Source organism: Bos javanicus, chromosome 11, assembly GCF_032452875.1.
Source record: "Bos javanicus breed banteng chromosome 11, ARS-OSU_banteng_1.0, whole genome shotgun sequence".
Taxonomy (NCBI): Eukaryota; Metazoa; Chordata; class Mammalia; order Artiodactyla; family Bovidae; genus Bos; species Bos javanicus.
The window spans coordinates 47,093,957-47,119,491 of record NC_083878.1 but is presented as its reverse complement, the minus strand read 5'-3'; the positions used below and the strand labels follow the sequence as shown (position 1 = coordinate 47,119,491).

General features: G+C 41.9%; 1 protein-coding gene and 2 long non-coding RNA genes across 3 annotated transcripts in view; all 3 read right to left on the bottom strand.

Moving 5' to 3' along the window:
- LOC133257105 (immunoglobulin kappa light chain-like) overlaps positions 1–25,535 on the bottom strand; it is a 122,547-nt gene that overhangs the window by 71,875 nt on the left and 25,137 nt on the right. The window lies entirely within an intron of this gene.
- On the bottom strand, positions 70–25,535 carry LOC133257104 (uncharacterized). Its single transcript, XR_009739408.1, has 4 exons — positions 24,544–25,535; positions 19,636–19,691; positions 16,773–16,971; positions 70–142 (listed from the first exon to the last, which is right to left on the bottom strand). It is a non-coding gene; the product is annotated as an uncharacterized LOC133257104 (long non-coding RNA).
- LOC133257103 (uncharacterized) lies at positions 14,121–15,087 on the bottom strand. Its single transcript, XR_009739407.1, has 2 exons — positions 14,845–15,087; positions 14,121–14,430 (listed from the first exon to the last, which is right to left on the bottom strand). It is a non-coding gene; the product is annotated as an uncharacterized LOC133257103 (long non-coding RNA).

Genomic DNA, 25,535 nt, shown 5'->3' with positions numbered 1-25,535 from the left:
GAAGGGGACCAGCATCTTGCTTTTCTTCCCAGATGATCTAGATAACAGAACAGCTAGTACTGACCTTCAAAAATTTCTCCAAAGAAGAGTGTGGAGGTGAGCTGGTTCAAGATCTGTCCAATAACTGCAGGTCTCAGGTTACCTGTTTAAGAATGTTGAAATCAGGTGTTAGAACTGCTCTTTCCTGGCACCTAGTGAATTAAATTTCAAAGACACTTAAGTCCAAAGAAAATGGCAGAAGAAAAATGATATAGCTTGTGCAGAAAGTTGATAGTTCAGTTCAAGATAAGGAAAAATGTTTAAGAATTTTATGTAAAATGAAATATCAAATGAAATATCAAAAACCCAGCGGCTTCAACCTAGTGCATATGCTATCATAATTCTGAGTCTGTCTTTGTCTCTGTTTCTGTCTCTCTCTCTGTCTTTCTGTCTGTCTCTCGATAGATCTATATGTATATATGTTGCTGTTTTTCTTTAGTTGATGAGATGTATCAAACTCTTTGCGATGCCAAGGACTGCAGCCCACCCACCAGGCTCCTCTGTTCATGGGATTTCGCGTGCAAGAATACTGGAGTGAGATGCCATTTCCTCTTCAGGGGATCTCTCCAACCAGGAAGCCACATATATATATGTATGTATATATATACATATGTATATACATATATATGTATGTATGTACATGTATATATATATATATATAATCAAAGAAGTTCTTGAAGAAAAAGTTCACTTGAGATGATGGGACAACATGAAAAATGTATGACCGTGTTTTCTTTTATTCCCAGTGGTGCTTAAAGAGAGCTCTTCCTCTGTTAACTCCCATTAGGTAGAACCAGTTTCCGCAGGATTTCCTGGTTTGTCAGTTCTGTGTGAAAAACTAAGGTTCTCACTGCCTGTATGTTGGAAGCCACAGTCATGAGCCTGCATTTCAAAAGGGGATGGTGTTTGTGAGAAGAGCGATGACTGGATTCCTTATTTGAATGTCTCAGGGTGGCCTGTGTCTATCACTGTCACCTTTCTGGGCTTTTATTTCAGTCCAGTTCTTATGGAATCAGGCTCCAGGCCACCAGTGCTCAGGGGGTGAGTCTGTCACACCAGCTTTTATTAAATAGGAAAACTACAGGACTGTTCTCATGGGTCAGCCTGATGCAGGTTATGGTGAACTGAACGGTTCCTGAAAAATACTGACCATGTCAAATTCCTTTTGTCCCGAAAACAGAATCTTGGCAATTATAAATGTAGACTTTGGTTTCTTAGACTCTGGGCAATTTAAATCCAAAATCAGACTAAACTAATCAAGACAATTGAACTAATACAGTATCCTGCAAGATTCCATAATAATATTTGGTCTTTATATTCTTTGAGAAATACTCAAGAATAAAATTTTGATAACTGAGCAAAAATGATGCTTGCCTTTCAACTCTGAACTTTATGGTAATAATCTCATTCACTCAAAAAAAAACCACAGTGTAGAGGGAGATAAAGAATTTTATATGTTCCATAGTTCACCGAAGTGTAACTCACCCTTTTATTTATTTATACTTCTCTCAGTTTTTGCTTTGATCTTGTCTTAAAAAAAAAAAAATTCTCCTGGGTTTTCTTCCTGCTTTCTGAAGCTACCAAGTCAAATAGGAGTTTCTAGCAGGTGGCAGGCCGCTCTTCTGAAAATTCCAGCCCTCTAATTAATGATGCAGTGAACGAAGTCAAAAGATAAGCATCTGAAAGAAAAGCAAACCAATATGAAACAAAGGGAAGAAGCTATAAGAAATATTAATACTAGTTTTATATGAATCCTTTAGCATCTATTAAAGTCAGAATTGCTATTATGTACTATTACTGGTTGAATTCTGTTCCCCTAAAAATTTTAGTGACATTTTAGAATCTAGGACCTCTGAACATGATATTATTTAGAAAATAGCCAGTATTGATATCATTTGGTGATCATGGTGTGGTTATACTGTGCTATGGTGGGCCTTTAATATAAGTGGCCTTCTAAGGGAGGAGAAAGGACACAAAGACAGAGATTCAGAGAAGAGACCATGTGAGGACAGATGCGGTGACTGGACTTATGGTGCCAATGGTTAAGGAAAACCTGGGGCTCAAGAAAGGGAAGAAAGGTGAGGAGAGGCTTCACCTCAGAGGGTAGCTGCCCTGGACAACACTTGGTTTCATTACTCATCTGTTGTTTTAGCCCATCAATCTCTAGTACTTTCTTATAGAAGTCTTAAGAAACAAATAAATTCAGTCCTGAGAATGGAAACATAAATTGTGGGGAGAAGAATTAAAGTGAGAATTCTGTGGTGTTTTCTTTTATGACAAATCAAGTTTTCAGAAACTCCTTTTACAAAATATTCTTTAAGATGGATGAATTTCAGAGAGAATTTGTCTTTTTTGTGAAATTACTAGAAAACTTTTATAGGTCTCTATTAATGCTTGTCTTATCTCATAGACAACTATCCTAAAATCTACAGAAAATGTAAAATCTCTTAGAAATTGATCCTCTGTCAGGAAAAAAGTCTTTAAAACATTCCTCTCCTACTTTAGACAGAAAGTATAAGATTTCTCATTCTAAAAAACACTCTCTGCCTCACGTATGTTAGCAAACCCGGCTGAGGCCTGTAAACAAAACTAAATAGCAGCCCACACTAGTCACGTCACACCACCCAGCAACAAGGAGAGTTTTTCAAGGTTGAATGTATAAGTTCTATGAGTTCCAGGTGAGGGGGAGGCCTTTGTGAGCCTCCAATCTTGACTGTAGTCAGCTGAATGAGGAAGGCCTCAGGCAGGCAGGTTCATTGCACTTTTGACTCTGTTGTCAGATACTATTAGTTTCAGTTGCTCAAAACTAGAAGCCAGTGTGTGATATGCAGGACCTTGGAGACTGTGCTGTTGGTGTTTGAGCTTGTTTTCCTGCTGTCGTTTTCTGTGGAATGGCGACTGTAACACTGTGACACCCTCTGAGTAGGGTTTTCTGCAGACCTGGCCACCCTCTCAGACAAGCCCATGCTGCCATGGGCAAGGTAGAGACACACAGAGGCCTGTTCACCTCCTGGATCCAAACCCAGATCCCTCATGTGAACAGGTGAGAGATTGTCATTGAGGAAGAGTTGAGAGCAGTCCACCCAGCAGAGGGCGCTCCCTGCTGCAGATCTGCTGGGCTAGATCCTGCACCCAAAGGCATTTGTGGTGTCCCGGGAGCTGATTGCCTTTCAAACTTGAAAGCAAATTGTCACCCACAGTCTTTGGAAAAGCAATTTAGTTTCTAGGAAGCAAAGAAAAGTCCATGTGAATGTATTTATTCTCTGAATGTTGCAGGAAGGGGGACCCCTTCCAGGGCCCCAAACTGGGCTTTTGTCTAACACTTGGAAATGAATTGTCTGAGGAGACACATGTGCTGACAAAGCAAGAGATTTTATTGGGAAAGGGCACCTGGGTGGAGAGCAGTAGGGTAAGGGAACCCAGGGGAACTGCTCTTCCGCGTGGCTCCCAGTCTCAGGTTTTATGGTGATGGGATTAGTTTCCGGGTGGTCTTTGGCCAATCATTGTAATTCAGGGTCTTTCCTGGTGGCACACGCATTGCTCAGCCAAGATGGATGCTCGCGAGAGGGATTGTGGGAAGTGGACAGACACGCGGTGTCTCCTTTCGACTTTTCCCGAACTCTTTCGGTTGATGGTGGCTTATTAGTTCCGTATTTCTTATCGGGATCTCCTGTCATAAAACAACTCATGCAAATGGTTACCATGGTGCCTAGCCACGGTAGGCGGTTTCAATCAGTGTTCTTCCCCTAACATGACTGTATAAGCTTTCTCAAAACACAGGTGAAACAGGTTTGATGCCATGTCCATCTGTTTCGCATCATTAAGACCTTACTTTTCACGGTCATGAGAGAATCGGTATCTAAATGTTTGACTTTTGTTTCCTTTCTCTTAAAATAAGTAAAAAATTCTGTCAATCTACACAACTGATCAATAGGATGAGAGAGAAAATCGTGTGTTGGAGATGGAGCCTTTGTCTGTAAAAGTTACACCATGCGCTGTATCCCACTCACCCGTAGACGAACTGGACAAAGTAAGACAATAATTTCACTGCATTGCACGCCCAAGCTTTCTGTGCCATATAAGCTCTTCATGTCCTCTGGGATCTTCACTCAAAACTCACCCTTGTACTCAAAATATATTCTACTACAAAATCACAGATTCTCTGAATGTTTAATATTTTTCCACTGTCTACATGTGTTTTTTTCCTTTGACCTCTAGAATGTCTAGTTCATTTGAGAATGGGGAGTGGAGAACACCAGAAGATTTTAGGCTGCTGCTGCTGCTAAGTTGCTTCAGTCGTGTCCGACTCTGTGAGACCCCAGAGACGGCAGCCCACCTGGCTCCCCCATCCCCAAGATTCTCCAGGCAAGAACAATGGAGTGGGTTGCCGTTTCCTTCTCCAATGCATGAAAGGCAACAAATCACAGATTCTAGTCCCTTAAGTTTTAGTTGGAGCTTCCTTTGAATGAGAATTTGTATGGTATACCAAGATTGCAAAGGAAATAATTTTCTCCAATTTTTCATCCAGAGAAGCAGGTGTACCTGAAAAAAAGCAAACTATAAGCTGAGAGTTCTCAAATTCAATGCTTTTTTTTTAACCTATTCATGATTTCAGGAGTTTACAAATCCTATTACAGAATGGATATTCAAATATTGTAGGGGAAAAAATCAAGTTAAATCACTTAAACTGATATCTAAAATCAACTGAATTCTTTGTAGCCATTTCTTTTCATCTCCCATTAACTCAAATGAAAGATTCTGAACAGGAAAGACACAAGGGATGAATAAAGTATTTTGTGGCCATTCCTCATCTGAAAATAAAAATACATTGCCTTCATGAGTGAGAGTGATTTTTCTCTGCCATGAAGTTCGTGTCTACCTAGTCACTTTGACCAAGACAAGGACTGAAGTTCAAACGCTCTCTCAAGCATTAGCTGACCCCATCTTTTGGTGCTTCCAGAAATTTGCATGTTGGCTTCTTTAAAACAGTTACCAGACCAAGGAGAGAATAAGAATCAGATATTAAAAATAAGTACATAGGTTAAATATTAAATAGGATAACATTTGCACTCTCTGGAGAAGACAAGAAGGTATAAGATTAAGGAAGAACTATAGTGTGTGATAAATTGCTGGAAACTTCCTCGTGCAGATGTTACTTACATTTCATACCTTTATCCTAGTCAATCAGAAACACCATGATCCCACAACTTGTCTCTCTGTTCTGGTATCCCCACAGCCTATGTGAATTATAAAACCAGTTATTAGAATGTATAGAAATCTATTATTTCAGGTAATTCCCCCCAAATAATTTATTATTTTATAAGGAGGACAATTTGTTTATTCTATTATAAATATATACCAAATAATTGCTGGTCACAATCAACCTAAACATACAAAACCTCTTTGTTTGAAAGAGACAATAATGTTTCAAGATTCAGTCAAATCATTTGCCTTGGTATAAACTAAACTTCTGGGCTTCCCTGGTGGCTCAGTCAGTAAAGAAATCAGCTTCAATGTAGGAGATTCAGGATCTACCCCTCGGTCAGGAAGATTGCGGAAGAAGGCATGGTAACCCACTCCAGTATTCTTGCCTGATGAATCCCACGGACAGAGGAGTCTGGTGGGCTACAGCCTATAGGATCACAAGAGTCGGACATGACTGATGTGACTGAGCATACATGCACAAGCTAAACTACTAGCATTGGTGGCTACGTTGCAAAGAGTTGGACACAACTGAACAACTGAACTGAACTGAACTGAATAATATATTATAAAGTGTGAACTGCTAACAGGTATTGAACTTGTTTTGCTATAAACTCACCTCACTTGTCCCCTGATATACTGACTGTATTGATTCTACACATCACTGTACCAAGTGGGAGAAGTAGGATGACCTCTCATTCGCCTCCCCTTCCTCAGGTCCATTTGCTCAGAGCACATTTAAACTGTCGCTTCTCCTGCTGGTGCTGTCATTCAAGTACCCACACGGGGCCTTAACCTGTGTTGTCTGAAGTTGAGCAGAGAGATTTCATTACCTTCCTGAGCCCTCAGATACGTTCTGTTCCCATGGTTCTCCAGCATCTTCCTCCTACACAGACTCAGAGTCTCATGCCCTCCATGAACACATGTGAGCAACTGGGCCACCAGGAGAGAGAGGTTTATGTTTGGGGTTGTACCACTGTAGGAGGTGCTTGTAAACTCTGCTGGCAGTAATAAACTCCAGCATCCTCAGCCTCCACCCTGCTGATTATGAGGATGAAATCTGTTCGCAACCCACTGCTTGTGAACCTGTCTGGGACCCAAGACTCCCAGTTAGAAGCCCTATAAATCAGGAGCTGTGGAGACTGGCTGGGCTTCTGCACATACCAGTGCAAAAAAATTGTCTCCCTATCTATATTGAATGCTCTGACTGGCTCTGCAGGAGATGAAGGCAGTCTCTCCAGGGATGACAGACAGGGAGCATATAGTTGGTTCTGCATAATAGCCCCAGTGGATCCTCAAATAAATAGAGAAATGCACAATATTTCAGACAAATTTGAAGAGGCATTTTCTGAATTTTTCTATTGCTTATTTCAAGCTAAGTTATTTTTTAATTCTGATTAATACCCAAAATTTCCAGTTTCAAAATAATCCAAGGTTCACAATGTAAAAGGTCTCTAAGAGTCATGCACACTTGCCCACACTTTGTATCTCACAGTATTTAACAGGGAACACCTACTTACCTCCTCTGTATTTATCCTCATTCTGATATCGTTAAACATCACATGGCCTTTAAAGAGAGCACGGTGTGCATCTAACATGGGGACAAAGACACATGAAAAACAGTGCTGCCCCAGAGCTCACCACTCTCTGCATCCTCCTTCTCATCCCCCCTCCATCCTCATCTGGGAACCAGAGCAGGAGGAGCCCAGGAATTGACAGGGAACCTCATGTTCAGAAGTGTGAACTGAGGAGTCCTGGTAAGTCAGAGCAAGACCAGAGCTGAGCTTCTATCTCAGACTTGCAAGGGAAGGTCCTCCCTGGGGAACAACATGCAAATGCCCTGTTGGGGGCAGCGATGTGCACAGAGCCCAAGGGGGAGCAAAGGAAGAGAAAATGTTTATGTGTGGAAGATAGACCTTCAACTTCATTACAGATGAAATTCATGCTTTGCAAGGGTAAAAAGCACACAGTTAAATGTGTCCTTCCATTTTCCCTCCCTGTTCTCTAGTTTCTTAGAACTTTTGAATTCATGTTATTGTGGTTCAGTTACTAAATGGCGTCTGACTCTGCAAGCCCATGAACTGCAGCAAGCTGGGCTTCCCTGTCCTTCACAATCTCTTGGAGCTTGCTTAGACTCATGTACATTGTATCAATGATGCCGTCCAACCATCTGTCAACTCCTTGTCCTCCTGCCCTCAATCTTTCCCAGCATCAGGTTCTTTCCAATGAGCTGGCTCTTTGCATCAGGTGGCCAAGGTACTAGAGCTTAAACTTCAGCACCAATCCTTCCAAATACTCAGAGTTGATTTCCCTTAAGATTGACTGGTTTGCAGAATTGAAAGAGACATGTGTACCCCAGTGTTCATCGCAGGACTGTTTATAATAGCCAGGACATGGAAGCAACCTAGATGTCCATCAGCAGATGAATGGATAAGAAAGTCCTGGTACATATACACAATGGAATATTACTCAGCCATTAAAAAGAATACATTTGAATCAGTTCTAATGAGGTAAATGAAACTGGAGCCTATTATACAGTGAGGTAAGCCAGAAAGAAAAACACTAATACAATATACTAATGCATATATATATGGAATTTAGAAAGATGGTAACAATAACCCTGTATGTGAGACAGCAAAAGAGACACAGATGTATAGAACAGTCTTTTGGACTCTGTGGGAGAGGGCAAGGGAGGGATGATATGGGAGAATGGCATTGAAACATGTAATTATCATATGTGAAACCAATCGCCAGTCCAGGTTCAATGCATGATAGAGGATGCTCACGGCTGGTGCACTGGAATGACCCAGAGGGATGGGATCGGGAGGGAGGTGGAAGTGGGGTTCAGGATGGAGAACACACATACACCCATGGCAGATTCAAGTCAGTGTATGGCAAAACCAATACAATATTGTAAAGTAAAATAAATAAATAAATAATTGGGGAGGGGGGAGATTGGTTTGATCTCCTTGCTGTCCAAAGGACTCTCAAGAGTCTTCTCCAGAACCACAGTTCAAAAGCATGAATTCTTCAGCGCTCAGCCTTCTTTATGATCCAACTCTCATATTTGTGCATCATATTACACTTCTCTTTAAGAATGCTGAGTTTCCCTCTCTATGTGCTAATTTTTATTCTTGTTTAAATATTTGTTTAAAGACTCTGGATTTGTTCTTTTTCATTTTCATTGTGATATATAAAAAACATAAGGAAGAACAGGCAAATATGTTAAGTATACAGCACATGAAGGTTTACATATATCACCATCTGGATAAAAATATAAAATACATCATACCCTACAGATGCCTGACTCTTGCACTTTGAAAACCACTAACTACTCCAACCAAGAACATGGGGATTCTGAGAGTTAGAGGAGAAGATGTCTACCTTGAGGGAAACCTGAGGTCATGTAGTCTAGGACAGAAGCAGGAGCTGAGATGCATGAGGCAGAAGAAAGTCATGAGTATGATTCAAAGCCAGGAAAATCTAGAATGGATTTAGTTGAATAAACTTAGAAGCTGTGACTACATGATACTCACATGAAGTTCAAATTTCATCATAGTATTCTGTCTCTAATATGAGGATAATTTCCAGATTTTTAAGAGAATATACATCAGGATGATTAAGATTCTCTAGACTAGGATTTTCTGCCAGAGAGACTGAGGGAAAGACAGTTTTCTCAGAATCACTGACCAGTCCCTCCCTGGGGCCCCAACTCTGTCAATGAGCAAGTGTCTGAGTCTGGCAGGTAAATCAGTGTGGAGAAGGTCTGTGCTCCACAGGCCTGGAGAGCAGGTGGTTGGTCCTTCACAGTCAGTGATGCTGAGAGCTGAGGGAGAATCAGCATGGAGCCATCTGTGAGCATCTCAGCCAGCAGTTCAGACCCTTGGGGAGGTGATGACAGGGACTCCTGGGCTCTGGACCTGAGGATGTTCCCACCTCCTTCCAGGGCTCCCCACCATTTCCTCCTCCCCCAGTTTGTCCTCCACTGAGAGGAGCAGCTGCTCCGACCCCGATTCCCTGGGGGAAGCAGCTGCTTAGCTGAGCACAAGGGCTGAGCCCACAGGGGAAGAGTGTGTTTAGGGCCATGACACGTGTGGTCCCAGTGAGGGTTCTGTGCACAGAAGTCACATGTAGGGACCCCACCCTGGTGAGTGTGAATGTGAAATCCATCCAGACCCACAATCACTGAGCCAGGCTGGGACCTCAGGAGCCTGGTGACCCTCTATGGTCAGTGGTTGAGGAGAGTGTGTGGTTTGTGCCGGAAGCATGGCGGGCAGGTGTGTCCATTACTGTGGATGAGAAGAGATGGCCTTCAGGAGATGGCGACGCTCCCTCCATGGCCACAGGCCAGAGGGAGAGATGGAGTCAGCACAGCAGTCCTACGGGAAACTGGGAAAGGAAGGAACTTAGTGTGAGTGCAAACATGGAACAGGAGTTATGAAGGAAAAAAATGATGTTGCTTATTCAGGTTTTTTTTTTTTAATGAATGTAGTTCTGTGTATAAATTTTCTATAGTTTGAAGTACCTATAACCTAAGCAATGACTAAAATATCCCTAGGATGTAGATAAACCTAAGGACATGAGCATGATGTAATTATAAGCTGGTAATATGTGAACATTTTGCAGAGTGTATACTGCTGACTAGACCCCAAACAACAAAGCACTGGAAGAAGCTCAGTCAAGTCTCTTGTTAATGTAGGTACTTAATTCTTCCTGGTCATTTTTAAAAGTTTCTGGTGCATGAAAATATTCTACATCTTGTCACATATATGATAAGCATTTAATAAGTAATTCCCCTCATAGCTACAAATCCTCTGGCTCTGTCTTGATGTCCATTATATTCCACCTGTGTTCATTGCCTTCTCTGAAACTGAGTATTTTTCCCTCTTGATAATGTATGCCTCTGTGTTTTAATGAAAGTGAGACTGTAATGTATACACTTAATGTTTATGTAGATTAACATACATATGTACCCTAAAAATGTTCAGTTCAGTTCAGTTCAGTAGCTCAGTCATGTCTGACTCTTTGCGACCCCATGAATCGCAGCACGCCAGGCCTCCCTGTCTATCACCAACCCCCGGAGTTCACCCAGACTCACGTCCATCGAGTCAGTGATGCCATCAAGCCATCTCATCCTCTGTCATCCCCTTCTCCTCCTGCCCCCAATCCCTCCCAGAATCAGAGTCTTTTCCAATGAGTCAACTCTTCGCATGAGGTGGCCAAAGTACTGGAGTTTCAGCTTCAGCATCATTCCTTCCAAAGAAATCCCAGGGCTGATCTCCTTCAGAATGGACTGGTTAGATCTCTTTGCAGTCCAAGGGACTCTCAAGAGTCTTCTCCAACACCACAGTTCAAAAGCATCAATTCTTGGGTGCTCAGCCTTCTTCACAGTCCAACTCTCACATCCATACATGACCACTGGAAAAATCATAGCCTTGACAAGTGGAACCTTTGTTGGTAAAGTAATGTCTCTGCTTTTGAATATGCTATCTAGGTTGGTCATAACTTTCCTTCCAAGGAGTAAGCGTCTTTTAATTTCATGGCTGCAATCACCATCTGCAGTGATTTTGCAGCCCCCAAAAATAAAGTCTGACACTGTTTCCACTGTTTCCCCATGTATTTCCCATGAAGTGATGGGAACGGATGCCACAATCTTCGATTTCTGAATGTTGAGCTTTAAGCCAACTTTTTCACTCTCCTCTTTCACTTTCATCAAGAGGCTTTAGTTCCTCTTCACTTTCTGCCATAAGGGTGGTGTCATCTGCATATCTGAGGTTATTGATATTTCTCCCAGCAATCTTGATTCCAGCTTGTGTTTCTTCCAGTCCAGGGTTTCTCATGATGTACTCTGCATATAAGTTAAATAAGCAGCATGACAATATATAGCCTTGACGTACTCCTTTTCCTATTTGGAACCAGTCTGTTGTTCCATGTCCAGTTCTAACTTTTGCTTCCTGACCTGCATACAGATTTCTCAAGAGGCAGATCAGGTGATCTGGTATTCCCATCTCTTTCAGAATTTTCCACAGTTTATTGTGATCCACACAGTCAAAGGCTTTGGCATAGTCAATAAAGCAGAAATAGATGTTTTTCGGGAACTCTCTTGCTTTTTCGATGATATAGCGGATGTTGGCAATTGATCTCTGGTTCCTCTGCCTTTTCTAAAACGTTTTGAACACCAGGAAGTTCACGGTTCACGTATTGCTGAAGCCTGGCTTGGAGAATTTTGAGCATTACTTTACTAGCATGTGAGATGAATGCAATTGTACAGTAGTTTGAGCATTCTTTGGCATTGCCTTTCTTTGGGATTGGAATGAAAACTGACCTTTTCCAGCCCTGTGCCCACTGCTGAGTTTTCCAAATTTGCTGGCATATTGAGTGCAGTACTTTCACAGCATCATCTTTCAGGATTTGAAATAGCTCAACTGGAATTCCATCACCTCCACTAGCTTTGTTTGTAGTGATGCTTTCTAAGGCCCACTTGACCTCACATTCCAGGATGTCTGGCTCTAAGTGAGTGATCACACCATCGTGATTATCTTGGTCGTGAAGATCGTTTTTGTACAATTCTTCTGTGTATTCTTGCCATCTCTTCTTAATATCTTCTGCTTCTGTTAGGTCCATAAAAATGTTAGAGATGATTTTAGACCCTGGAATGATTCCTGTCAGTTAGAATTGATTTACTTTTGAATGGCAAAATGCTAGCTGTTGATCACTTTCATCCAATCAGGGAGACATGAATTTGAGGCTGGTCCTCAGCCTGGTGATTTCTTGCTGTTGCTGGTTCATCTCCTCTCCCAGGTGTGGCCCTTCCCCCATTCTGCCTGAAGGCTTTGTTCTAATCAGGATCCAACTTTCTCTGGTGCCCTTGGAGACTTATTTTTATCTCTGACCAAGGATATTACTGAAAGCTGTGCTTGGCTTTCAGGCCTCTACCATATCTCTCTCTTTTTTTTTTTTTTCCTTAAAAATTTTAAGCTTTGAGGATTCCTTAGTGAGATGGCAAAAATGTTTAAGTGTCATTAAAGAGGAATAGGGCTCACTTCCCTAGGCTTCATTGCTACTGCTGCTGCTGCTGCTAAGTCGTTTCAATTGTGTCTGACTCTGTGTGACCCCATAGACGGCAGCCCACAAGACTTCCCCGCCCCTGGGATTCTCCAGGCAGGAACGAACACTGGAGTGGGTCGCCATTTCCTTCTCCGGGCTTCACTACTTCTCAACTTTTCAAGTACCTTCTCTCTTTGTACTCCCTGTACATGAGATAGAATTAATTATTAAGAATTTTCTTGAGTCTCCAGACAGCCCACATACCTATATAATTTGAGAGAAAGATTATCACTTACATAAGCAAATTCCAGGTGGAGTAAGGTGAGCACTAGCTGGAGCAGGCTGGGTTGAAAGAGGCAGAAGTTTGGGCTCTTAATAGGGTTGTGGAGGGACTTGGTAAATTCACCTTGTGTGGACTTGGGTTTGTGAGTTTTGAGTGTCCCTGTGGTTGTTGGACAGATATAGGGCAAAGTGGATGTTGGAGAACAGCCTGAGAGGTGTTAATATGATCCCATATTAACAATGGAGTCAGACTCCTTGTTATCTGGAGCCCCTCTGATGTCTATATAAAGACTCCGCTTGCCATTGCCAATGCAGGAGATCAGGTTCAATCCCTTGGTCAGGAAGATCCTCTCAAGAAGGGAATGGCAACCTGCTCCAGTATTCTTGCCTTGATAAATGGTGGGCTGTAGCCCTTCTTTTATTTCCCAAAATTTATACACTTCTTGGTAGGTTATAGAAAATACAATACTCCACCACTTAACAAAGTTGGAGTTACCAAAGATAAAGAGAATCTAAGGAATAATTTGAAGTTCAGATACTGTGCAAAAGACCCTATCTCTCTAAGTTGAAGAGATGAAGCAAACTGACAATGGCAACAAGTATTTACTGAGTGAAAACCTGGAGAATTCCATGGACAGAGGACCCAGGCAGGCTACAGTCCATGGGACTGCAAAGCCATGACTGAGCAACTCACACTACTACTCACAATCATATGATAACTATTTTGTATGTATTCATCTATTTAATTCTTATAACAAGTTTTAGCATTTTTATTGCTAAAGAAAAGAAAATCTTTTCATTTCCTTCATTACTGATCAATAAACCAAGGGGAAAGGGCTTTCCTGATCACATTAGTGGTAAAGAACCCCCCTGCCAATGGGGAAATATAAGCGATGTGGGTTCGATCCCTGGGTCAAGAAGATCCCCTGGAGAAGGAAATGGCAACCTACTCCAGTATTCTTGCCTGGGAAGTCCCATGGACAGAGGAGCATGGCAGTCTACAGTCCATGGTGTTGCAAAGAGTCAGATACAACTGAAGTGACTTATCATGCATGCAAACCAAGGGGAAACGGTTCAATAAATCTCCAAATATATACAACTATTAAATACAAGTCAAATTCTGAACAAGAATGCATGGTTCCATCCTTTTTGTCTCAGATGGGAGTAAATACCATTGTTATGTTCCTTTCCCTGAGCTTTCCTCCATTTCAACCCAATGAGACAATGGTAACCTGGGTGAGAAGAAATCCCTGACCTTTCACTCAGACCTCCTTTCACAGAACTGGCTGCTATAGGACACAGGACCCCTACAGTCCATGCTGCTTCTGCCAGGACCAGGCTGTGCAGCTCATGGGACCTTAACATGTGGTGCCTGAAGAATAGCTAAGACACTCATGATCCAGAGCCCTCACTGCAACCTCTTCCCCTGAGACTGCCACGTCTTATACAGACTCAGAGCATCCGCTGTTAGTTCCCCAGAGAAGCTGCACTTTGAGCAGCTGCACCACCCAGGCAAGGAGGTTTGTGTTCAGGGCTGAATCACTGTGGGAGGATCATGTGTAGCTTGAAAACAGTAATAGACTCCAACATCCTCAGCCTGCACACTGCTGATCGTAAGTGTGAAATCTGTCTCTGCCCCACTGCCAGTGAACCTGTCTGGGACCCCAGTGTAACGGCTGGAAACATAATAGATCAAAAGCTGTGGTGATTGGCCTGGTTTATGTTGAAGCCAGTACAAATAGGTTTTTCCATCACTATATTTCAGACTCTGAGTAGACTTGCAGGAGATGGAGACCGTCTCTCCAGGGATGACAGACAGGGAGAGGGGAGTCTGGGTCAGCACAACATCCCCACTGGATCCTAAAGAAATGATAGAAAATTATCAAGTTACATGCAAATATTATGAGCTCTAATTATCATTTCCAATTTCTTATTTATGTTAGCTAAAATACTACTTCTTTTTCCTCTCATTATCAATACTTTTCATCCATACAAAACAATGTACAATCACGACAATGAACCTGACATCCGTGAAGTGTACAGAAGCCACTAAACATCCCCTACATCATCCCCACTTCCTCTGTCACAGTCCTGACCAGAGTCCAGGTCCTTCTTCCTTCTGGAACTTTCCTCACTCTCTCAGATCTAAACATCCTATGTTCGTCTGCATGACAAGCCATACACATCGAACACACAGATAGAATGCACATGGAGAGCTGAGATGCCCCCAGAACTGAGGCCCCCATCCTCTTCTCATGCCCCCTCTGTCCTTACCTGGGACCCAGAGCAGGAGGAGCCCCAGGAGCTGAGCAGGGAATCTCATGTTCAGAAGTTTGAACTGAGGAGTCCTGATAAGTCAGAGCAAGATCAGAGCTGAGCTTTTATCTCAGACTTGTAAGGGAAGGTCCTCCCTGGGGAACCACATGCAAATCCCCTGGTGGGGGCAGCGGTGTAGACAGAGCCAGAGGAGGGTGGGAGGGATCAAGCTCAAGCAAAGTGAAATAAAGCTCTTGTGTGTTTAGATGAATACCATTAGCTAAAGTTTATACTGCTTGGAACAGTAGGAAGAAGAATCTCACTGAGAAAATGCAGGACGCAGTGTACAAGGCCTGGAGCTCTAAGAAAGCACTGAAGACCCTGACATGTAGACAGGTGTATCCAGGGTCAGTATTCGGAAGGGGACCACCATCTTGCTTTTCTTCCCAGATGATCTAGATAATAGAACAGCTAGTACTGACCTTCAGAAATTTCTCCAAACAAGAGTATGAAGGTTGAGCTGGTTCAAGATCTGTCCAATAACTATGGTCTCAGGTTACCTGTTTAAGAATATTGAAATTAGGTGTTAGAACTGCTCTTTTCCTGGCACCTAGTGAATTAAATTTCAAAGACACTTAAGTCAAATGAAATTGACAGGGGAAAAATGATATAGCTTGTGCAGAAAGTTGATAGTTCAGTTTAAGATAAGGAAAAATGTGTAAGAATTTTATGTAAAATGAAATGTCAAATGAAATATCAAAAACCCAGCAGCTTCAACCTAGTGCATATGCTATCATGATTCTATCTGAGTCTGTCCTTGTCTCTGTTTCTCTCTCTCTCTCTCTGTCTTTCTGTCTCTCGATAGATCTATATGTATATATGTTGCTCTTTTTCTTTAGTTGCTGAGATGTATCAAACCCTTTGCGACATCGAGGACTGCAGCCCACCCACCAGGCTCCTCTGTTCATGGGATTTCGCAGGCAAGAATACTGGAGTGAGATGCCATTTCCTTCTTCAGGGGATCTTCCCAACCAGGAAGCCACATATATATATGTATGTATATATATACATATGTATATACATATATATGTATGTATGTACATGTATATATATATATATATAATCCAAGAAGTTCTTGAAGAAAAAGTTCACTTGAGATGATGGGACAACATGAAAAATGTATGACCGTGTTTTCTTTTATTCCCAGTGGTGCTTAAAGAGAGCTCTTCCTCTGTTAACTCTCATTAAGTAGAACCAGTTTCCGCAGGATTTCCTGGTTTGTCAGTTCTGTGTGAAAAACTAAGGTTCTCACTGCCTGTATGTTGGAAGCCACAGTCATGAGCCTGCATTTCAAAAGGGGATGGTGTTTGTGAGAAGAGCAATGACTGGATTCTTTATCTGAATGTCTCAGGGTGGCCTGTGTCTATCACTGTCACCTTTCTGGGCTTTTATTTCAGTCCAGTTCTTATGGAATCAGGCTCCAGGCCACCAGTGCTTAGGGGGTCAGTCTGTCACACCAGCTTTTATTAAATAGGAAAACTACAGGACTATTCTCATGGGTCAGCCTGATGCAGGTCATGGTGAACTGAACGGTTCCTGAAAAATACTGACCATGTCAAATTCCTTTTGTCCCGAAAACAGAATCTTGGCAATTATAAAAGTAGACTTTGCTTTCTTAGACTTTGGGCAATTTAAATCCAAAATCAGACTAAACTAATCAAGACAATTGAACTATTACAATATCCTGCAAGATTCCATAATAATATTTGGTCTTTATATTCTTTGAGAAATACTCAAGAATAAAATTTTGATAACTGAGCAAAAATGATGCTTTCCTTTCAACTCTGAACTTTATGGTAATAATCTCATTTACTCAAAAAAAAACCATGGTGTAGAGGGAGATAAAGAATTTTATATGTTCCATAGTTCACCAAAGTGTAACTCACCCTTTTATTTATTTATACTTCTCTCAGTTTTTGCTTTCTTTGATCTTGTCTTTCTTAAAAAAAAAATTCTCCTGGGTTTTCTTCCTGCTTTCTGAAGCTACCAAGACAAATAGGGGTTTCTAGCAGGTGGCATGCTGCTGTTCTGAAAATTCCAGCCCTCTAATTAACAATGCAGTGAACGAAGTCAAAAGATAAGCATCTGAAAGAAAGGCAAACCAATACAAAACAAAGGGAAGAAGCTATTAGAAATATTAATGCTAGTTTTATATGAATCCTTTAGCATCTTTTAAAGTAAGAATTGCTTTTATGTACTATTACTGGTTGAATTCTGTTCCCCTAAAAATTATAGTGACATTTTAGATTCTAGGACCTCTGAAAACGACATTATTTAGAAAATAGCCAGTATTGATATCATTTGGTGATCATGGTGTGGTCATACTGTGCTATGGTGGGCCTTTAATATAAGCAGTTTTCTAAGGGAGGAGAAAGGACACAAAGACAGAGATTCAGAGAAGAGACCATGTGAGGACAGATGCGATGACTGGACTTATGGTGCCAATGGTTAAGGAAAACCTGGGGCTCAAGAAAGGGAGAAAGGTGAGGAGAGCCTTCACCTCAGAGGGTAGCTGCCCTGGCCTGGACAACACTTGGTTTCATTCCTCAGGGCTTCATTCTTGACAGAATACCTTTCTGTTGTTTTAGCCCATCAATCTCTAGTACTTTCTTATAGAAGTCTTAAGAAACAAATAAATTCAGTCCTGAGAATGGAAACATAAATTGTGGGGAGAAGAATTAAAGTGAGAATTCTGTGGTGTTTTCTTTTATGACAAATCAAGTTTTCAGAAACTCCTTTTACAAAATATTTTTTAAGATGGATGAATTTCAGAGAGAATTTGTCTCTTTTGTGGAATTACTAGAAAACTTTTAAAGGTCTCTATTAATGCTTGTCTTATCTCATAAACAACTATCCTAAAATCTATAGAAAATGTAAAATCTCTTAGAAATTGCTTCTCTGTCAGGAAAAAAGTCTTTAAAATATTCCTCTCCTACTTTAGACAGAAAGTATAAGATTTCTCATTCTAAAAAACACTCTCTGCCTCACGTATGTTAGCAAACCAGGCTGAGGCCTGTAAACAAAACTAAATGGCAGCCCACACTAGTCACGTCACACCACCCAACAACAAGGAGAGTTTTTCAGGGTTGAATGTGTAAGCTCTATGAGTTCCAGGTGAGGGGCAGGCCTCTGTGAGCCTCCAATCTTGACCATAGTCAACTGAATGAGGAAGGCCTCAGGCAGGCAGGTTCATTGCACTTTTGACTCTGTTATCAGATACTATCAGTTTCAGTTGCCCAAAATTGGAAGCCAGTGTGTGATATGCATGACCTTGGAGACTGCTGTTGGTGTTTGAGTTTGTTTTCCTGCTGTCATTTTCTGTGAAATGAAGACTGTAACACTGTGACACCCTCTGTTCAGGGTTTTCTGCAGACCTGGCCACCCTCTCAGACAAGCCCATGCTCCCATGGGCAAGGTTAGAGAAACAAAGAGGCCTGTTCGCCTCCTGGATCCAAACCTGGATCCCTTATGTGAACAGGTGAGAGATTGTCATTGAGGAAGTGTGGAGAGCAGTCCACACAGCAGAGGGCGCTCCCAGCTGCAGATGGGCTCAGCTAGTTCCTGCACCCAAAGGCATCTGTGATGTCCAGGGAGCTGATTGCCTTTCAAATTTGAAAGCAAATTGTCACCCACAGTCTTTGGAAAAGCATTTTAGTTTCTAGGAAGCAAAGAAAAGTCCAAGTGAATGTATTTATCCTCTGACTGTTAAACTGGGCTCTTGTCTAACACTTGAAAATAAATTGTCCGCGACACATGTGCTGACAAAGCAAGAGATTTTATTGGGAAAGGGCACCTGGGCAGAGAGCAGTAGGCTAAGGGAACCCAGGAAAACTGCGCTGCCGCGTGCCTTGCAGTCTCGGGTTTTATGGTGATGGGATTAGTTTCCCGGTGGTCTTTGGCCAATCATTCTAATTCAAGGTCTTTCCTGGTGGTGCACGCATGGCTCAGCCAAGATGGATGCTAGCGAGAGGGATTCTGGGAAGTGGATGGACACTCGGTGTCTCCTTTCGACCTTTCCTGAACTCTTTTGGTTGGTGGTGGCTTATTAGTTCCATATTCCTTATCAGGATCTCCTGTCATAAAACAACTCATGCAAATGGTTACTATGGTGCCTGGCCAGGGTGGGCGGTTTCAATCAGTGTGCTTCCCCTAACATGACTGGATAAGCTTTCTCAAAACACAGATGAAACAGGTTTGATGCCATGTCCATCTGTTTTGCATCATTAAGACCTTACTTTTCATGATCATGATAGAATCGGTACTTAAATGTTTAACTCATTTTTGTTTCCTTCCTCTTAAAATAAGTAAAAAATTCTGTCGATCTACACAACTGATCAATACGATGAGAGAGGAAATCGTGTGCTGGAGATGGAGCCTTTGTCTGTAAAAGTTACACTATGCGCTGTATCCCACTCACCCATAGACGAACTGGACAAAGTAAGACAATAATTTCACTGCATTGCCCGCCCAAGCTTTCTCTGCCATATAAGCTCTCATGGCCTCTGGGATCTTCACTCAAAACTCACCCTTGTACTCAAAATATATTCTCCTAAAAAGGCACAGATTCTCTGAATGTTTAATATTTTTCCACTGTCTACATGTGTTTTTTTCCTTTGACCTCTAGAATGTGTAGTTCACTTGAGAAATGGGGAATGGAGAACACTGGAAGATTTTAGGCAACAAATCACAGATTCTAGTCCCTTAAGTTTTAGTTGAAGCTTCCTTTGAATGCGAATTTGTATGGCATACCAAGATTGCAAAGGAAATAATTTTCTCCAATTTTTCATCCAGAGAAGCAGGTGTACCTGAAAAAAAGGAAACTATAAGCTGAGAATTCTCAAATTTAATGCTTTTTTTAACCTACTCATGATTTCAGGAGTTTACAAATCCTAATACAGAAGGGATATTCAAGATATTGTAGGGGAAAAAATCAAGTTAAATCACTTAAACTGATATCTAATATCAACTGAATTCTCTGTAACTATTTCTTTTCATCACCCATTAACTCAAATGAAAGGTTTTGAACAGGAAAGACACAAGGGATGAATAAAGTATATTCAGGCCATTCCTCATCTTAAAATAAAAATACATTGCCTTCATGAGTGAGAGTGGTTTTTCTCTGCCATGAAGTTCATGTCTACGTAGTCACTTTGACCAAGACCAGGACTGAAGTCCAAACGCTCTCTGAAGCATTAGTGACCCCAGCTTTTGGTGCTTCCAGAGATTTGCATGTTGGCTTCTTTAAAACAGTTACCAGACCAAGGAGAGAATAAGAATCAGATATTAAAAATAAGTACATATGTTGAATATTAAATAGGAGAACATTTGCACTCCCTGGAAGAGATAAGAAAGTATAAGATTAAGGAAGAACTATAGTCTATGATAAATTGCTGAAAACTTCCTCGTGCAGATGTTACTGACATTTCATACCTTTATCCTAGTTAATCAGAAACATCATGATCCCACAGGTTGTCCCTCTGTTCTGGTATCCCAACAGCCTATGTGTATTATAAAACCAGTTATTAGAATGTATAAAAATCTATTATTTCAGGTAATTCCCCCAAAATAATTTATTATTTTATAAGGAGGACAATTTATTTATTCTATTATAAAAATATACCAAATAATTGCTGGTCACAATCAACCTAAACATACAAAACCTCTTTGTTTGAAACAGACAATATTGTTTCAAGATTCAGTCAAATCATTTGTCTTGGTATAAACTAAAGTTCTGGACTTCCCTGGTGGCTCAGTCAGTAAAGAAACCACCTTCAATGCAGGAGATTCAGGATCGAACCCTGGGTCAGGAAGATTGCAGAGGAAGGCATGGTAACCCACTCCAGTATTCTTGCCTGATGAACCCATGGACAGAGGAGTCTGGTAGGCTACAGCCTACAGGTTCACAAGAGTCAGACATGACTGAAGCAACCGAGCACTCATGCACAAGCTAAACTACTAGTGTTGGTCGCCACACTTCTAGTGTTGGGAGTTCATGACACTTAGAACATGTAGAAAAAAGAGAGAAAGAGAAGCAGGTGAGAAAATAGGTCTATGTTAAAGAATTGCAGAAATAAAAAAAAAACAGAGATTTTAAGAGAGCACAAGAGAGAGAGAGAGGACGCATAGGTGAATTTCCAGCCTTGCAGCATCAAAATATTCAAGGTGCTAGGCAAATAAAGAGAAACTTAGGAACGAAACATGCAACGTGTATTAGAAAATGGACTTGACTGCCTCCTGGTGTGCTTTTGATGCAAGGACCAGGTGACAGTAGATACACACGAAGATAATTCCAATTTAAACCCTCCTAACTGGAGCACCAGTTCAGAAATTGTGTCAAAACAAAGTCGTCTGCAGTGAGTTGGGAATCTTTTCAGGCTGCTTGGTGATTTTCTGGTCATTGTGTAGTTGATGATCTCCCTTGGTTGGACGTACTGCCCAGATTATATTTCTGGACAAGAACACTTGATACCAAATTGCACAGAAAGTTTTCCCCCAATGGTAAGAGAGTTTTCAAGGGTCGCATAAACAAGACTGGGATGTGCATCACTTTCCAGGGTTCTGAATGTGTGTCTTTTTCTTAAAGGAATTGTCTGACAGCCTCTGTGACTTCTGGACACTACATAGTCCACATGTAGGAGGCCTGGTCTGGCTCATGGACCAGGTGACATTGACTCTGCCATATTTCAGAGGGCTGTGCAGTAGGTTGAGACTGCGGTGTGAGCAGCCCTGCCTCCGGGCCACTGCGGACACAGAGAGCTGATCAAAGACATCAGCCATCTGGACATAACTGACACTCAGAGATCAGCCTGCTGAGCAACAGGAAACCCATCAGGGAACCTAGTGGATGCTCCAGGGGGGACATGGCAGCCCTTCCCTGGAGGGTCTGTGGGGCATGAGCTGCCTTAGTCAGAAGGAAGGAAGAGGCTGTGGGAGGCTGTCCTAGTGATGCTCTGATCTCTGTTTACAAAAAGAGGACTCAGTGCCTGTGACCGAGGTGCTCATAGTGTCTTTCTCGAGGCTCCAAGGCCATTTCCACTGGAGCCCATCCTGGTGTCAGCTCATCCTCTGGGCACTGCAGCTGCTCCCGCCACCGTGAGAAGCTGAGTCTCTCTATGGTAAGTTTGTGTTTGGATCTTTATACACCATTCAGGGTTCAGTGAGTTTCCTGCTCAGAGGAAAACATGTAGCATCTCCAGGCTCCTCACTGATGATGGTAATAAGAAGTCAACTGAATTGGTATAAAACTGTTCCTCCTGTGAATATGTGTAGAAATACCTCCTGAAGTCCAGCAGTTCTCTGCTCGTGTTACAAATTCTCTGTGTATACCATTTCTTAAAATTTCTATTATAATCAAGAATCCAGCTTTAATTGCACTTACTATGAAATCCATTATCTGGTAAGGAATGACCTCTAATAAGTTTTATCCCTTTAACAAGAAACAGTATTATGTAGTCCAGGTGGATTTGAAATTATTTAATGCAATCCATGCCATGTCAGAGAATGTGACTAGCATGCCTGTGATAAACTCAGAAGTATTTAGAGCACTTCTAAAAATGGGATCTATTTGAAGTATTCACATTCTATACAACTATCACTAGAAACAGGAGTCAGGTGTACTTTTAGGAAATGAACATTCATGCGAACCCAAAGTATTTATTTATTGTTTGAATTATTTGTTTTTATGACAATTTACTACCAAGTTTCTAAGCTCCTGATAAAGTGATCCTGATAAAAATGTGACACAAATCTCCATGCTGTTGCTGTTACTGCTAAGTCGCTTCAATTGTGTCTGACTCTGTGACCCCATAGACGGCAGCCCACCAGGCTCCTCTGTCCCTGGGATTCTCCAGGCAAGAATACTGGAATGGGTTGCCATTTCCTTCTCCAATGCATGAAAGTGAAAAGTGAAAGTGGAGTCGCTCGGTTGTGTCCGACTCTTTGCCACCCCATGGACTGTAGCCTACCAGGCTCCTCTGTCCATGGTATTTTCCATCAAGGGTACTGAAGTGGGTTGTCATTTCCTTCTCCAAAATCTCCATGAATGTTGGACAATTTGGAAATCTAGCTACTGAAAAAGTTACCAATAAAGAAAATGTAAAGTGGAAAATTCATATTTGTATAATATCAGGGGAAATGGAAGGTGTAAGAATTAGATGACTTGAAATAACAAAGTAAAAAACATTCTTTTCTTGTTGAGCCAATGTTACCCAACATTTCACTCTTATACTGTTTTCCAAAATTTCATGTGGACAGAAGCTCTGACTTGGGTCAAGTGCACCAACCCAGCTGGAAACCATAAATCCACCTGAGGTTTGAGGCCTCATAAGGTAACTTCCATGAGAGAGGAGAGTCCTGAAATCTGAGTCAGCAGGCAGGCTAGGGGTGCTGGGTCAGAAAATAGAAACTTCCTACTTATTCAGACAGTTTCTTTTTCTTTACTCAAGGCTGCTATGTGCATCTTTAATACTTGTCTGACTCCTGGAAGTTGGTCTCCATCTCCTTGGCCTCTGCTGGACCACGTTCAGGAGCAAGTATGTCTGGAGACTGCTCGGCTGAATTAAGGTGACAGTGACTAGGGGACATGACCTTGGGTCTTTGCCCAGGAACGTCACTGAGCCCTTGATGATGGAAGATCTCAATCCCTGGCCACACACTCATTTCCTGTGACATGTGCAGTGGCCGAGACACAGCAGGGGCTTCCCAGGTGGCACTAGTGGTCAAGAACTAGTGCCTGCCAATGCAGCAGACATAAGAGACATGGTTTCAATCCCTGGGTTGGGAAGATCTCCTGGAGGAGCGCATGGTAAACCACTCCAGTATTCTTGCCTGGAGAATCCCAGGGACAGAGGAGCCTGGAAGGCTACAGTCCACAGGGTCACACACAGTCGGACATGACTGAAGCGACTTAGCAGCAGCATACACAACCCAGGAAACCAGGCAGATGGCCCTTCCTCCCCGTGATTCCATAAGGAACATACTGGGTTTTCTCTCTGGGTTCTTCTTGTCAGTCCTCAACAGCACCACCATTTTTAATCCCACTGAATAGAAGCCAAGAGCAGTATGCTCAGCTGTGTGTGTCGACTCAATTCCATTCACGTTTCCATTCCTGCAGTCTCCCCACAGCTTAAAATTCTTAACTTTTGAGGAAAAGAACTTGGCATATTATTCTGTATCCTTCCAATGTTCCTTGGTGTAAATTCTATACCTTACCCTGTCTAGTTTATGTTATTAAAAAAATTTTGTTTTAACCCAGGTTAAAGAATACAAATACTCATATTTTTTTTTTTCTATGAAGGTTAATTGAGACAATTAATGTTAGCATTAGGATACTGTGCTTGCTATCACTCCAAAAAAATTTTGAACATTCATAACTTGAAATTTTCACTAAATTTTCCCCACTAAGTCTGTCTGGGGACTCCTTGTAGAGACTGTGATCTGACACATGATTAAGAAATAGGAAGATATGTAGGAAAAAGAAGATTCAGAAAGTGCAGAAAGTGGAAAAAACTACTTTTTAATATTATGACATTTTATCTCCCTAAAAATCCCACCACCTATTCTGCTACAAATCTGCCTCATTGTCTCCCTGATATACGAACTGTATTGATTCTACACGTCACTCTACGCAAGGGGGAAAGTATGATGCCTCTCACTCACCTCTCCCTCCTCAGGTCTGTTGGCTCAGAGGGCACTCAGACCCCCCATTGTCCTGCTGGTGCTGTCAATCAAGAACCCCCATGGCCTTAATCCATGTTGTCTGAAGTTGAGCAAAGACACTTCGACACCTTCCTGAGCCTTCAGACACATTCTGTTCCCCTCTTTCTCCAGCATCTTCCTCCTACACAGACTCAGAGACTCTGCCCACCTGCTTACCACACAATCAACACATGTGAGCAGCTGGGCCACCAGGAGAAGGGGGTTTATGTTCGGGGCTGAATCACCGTGGGAGGAGTTTCTTTACTTTGGTGGCAATAATAAACTCCAGCATCCTCAGCCCCCACCCTGCTGGTTTTGAAGGTGAAATCTGTCCCTGACCCACTGCCGGTGAACCTGTCTCAGACTCCAGAGGCCTGGTTAGAAGCTCCATAGATCAGGAGCTGTGGAGACTGGCTGGGCTTCTGCACATACCAATGCAAAAAAATTGTCTCCATATCTATTTTGAACGCTCTGACTGGCTCTGCAGGAGATGGAGGCCGTCTCTCCAGGGATGACAGACAGGGAGCGTAGAGTCTGGGTCTGCATTATAGCCCCAATGCACCCTAAAATAAATAGAGAAAAGCACAATATTTCAGACAAATTTGAAGAGGCATTTTCTGAAATTTTCTCTTGCTTATTTCAGACTAAGTTATTTTTTTAATCCTGATTAATACCCAAAATTTCCAGTTTCAAAATAATCCAAGATTCACAATGTAAAAGGTCTCTAGGAGTCATGCACACTTGCCCACACTTTGTATCTCACAGTATTTAACAGGGAACACCTACTTACTTCCTCTGCATTTATCCTCATTCTCATGTTGATAAACATCACATGCCCTTTACAGAGGTCAAGGTGTGCATCTAACATGGGGACAAAGACACATGAAAAGCAGTGCTGCCCCAGAGCTCACCACTCTCTGCATCTTCCTTCTCATCCCCACTCCGTCCTCACC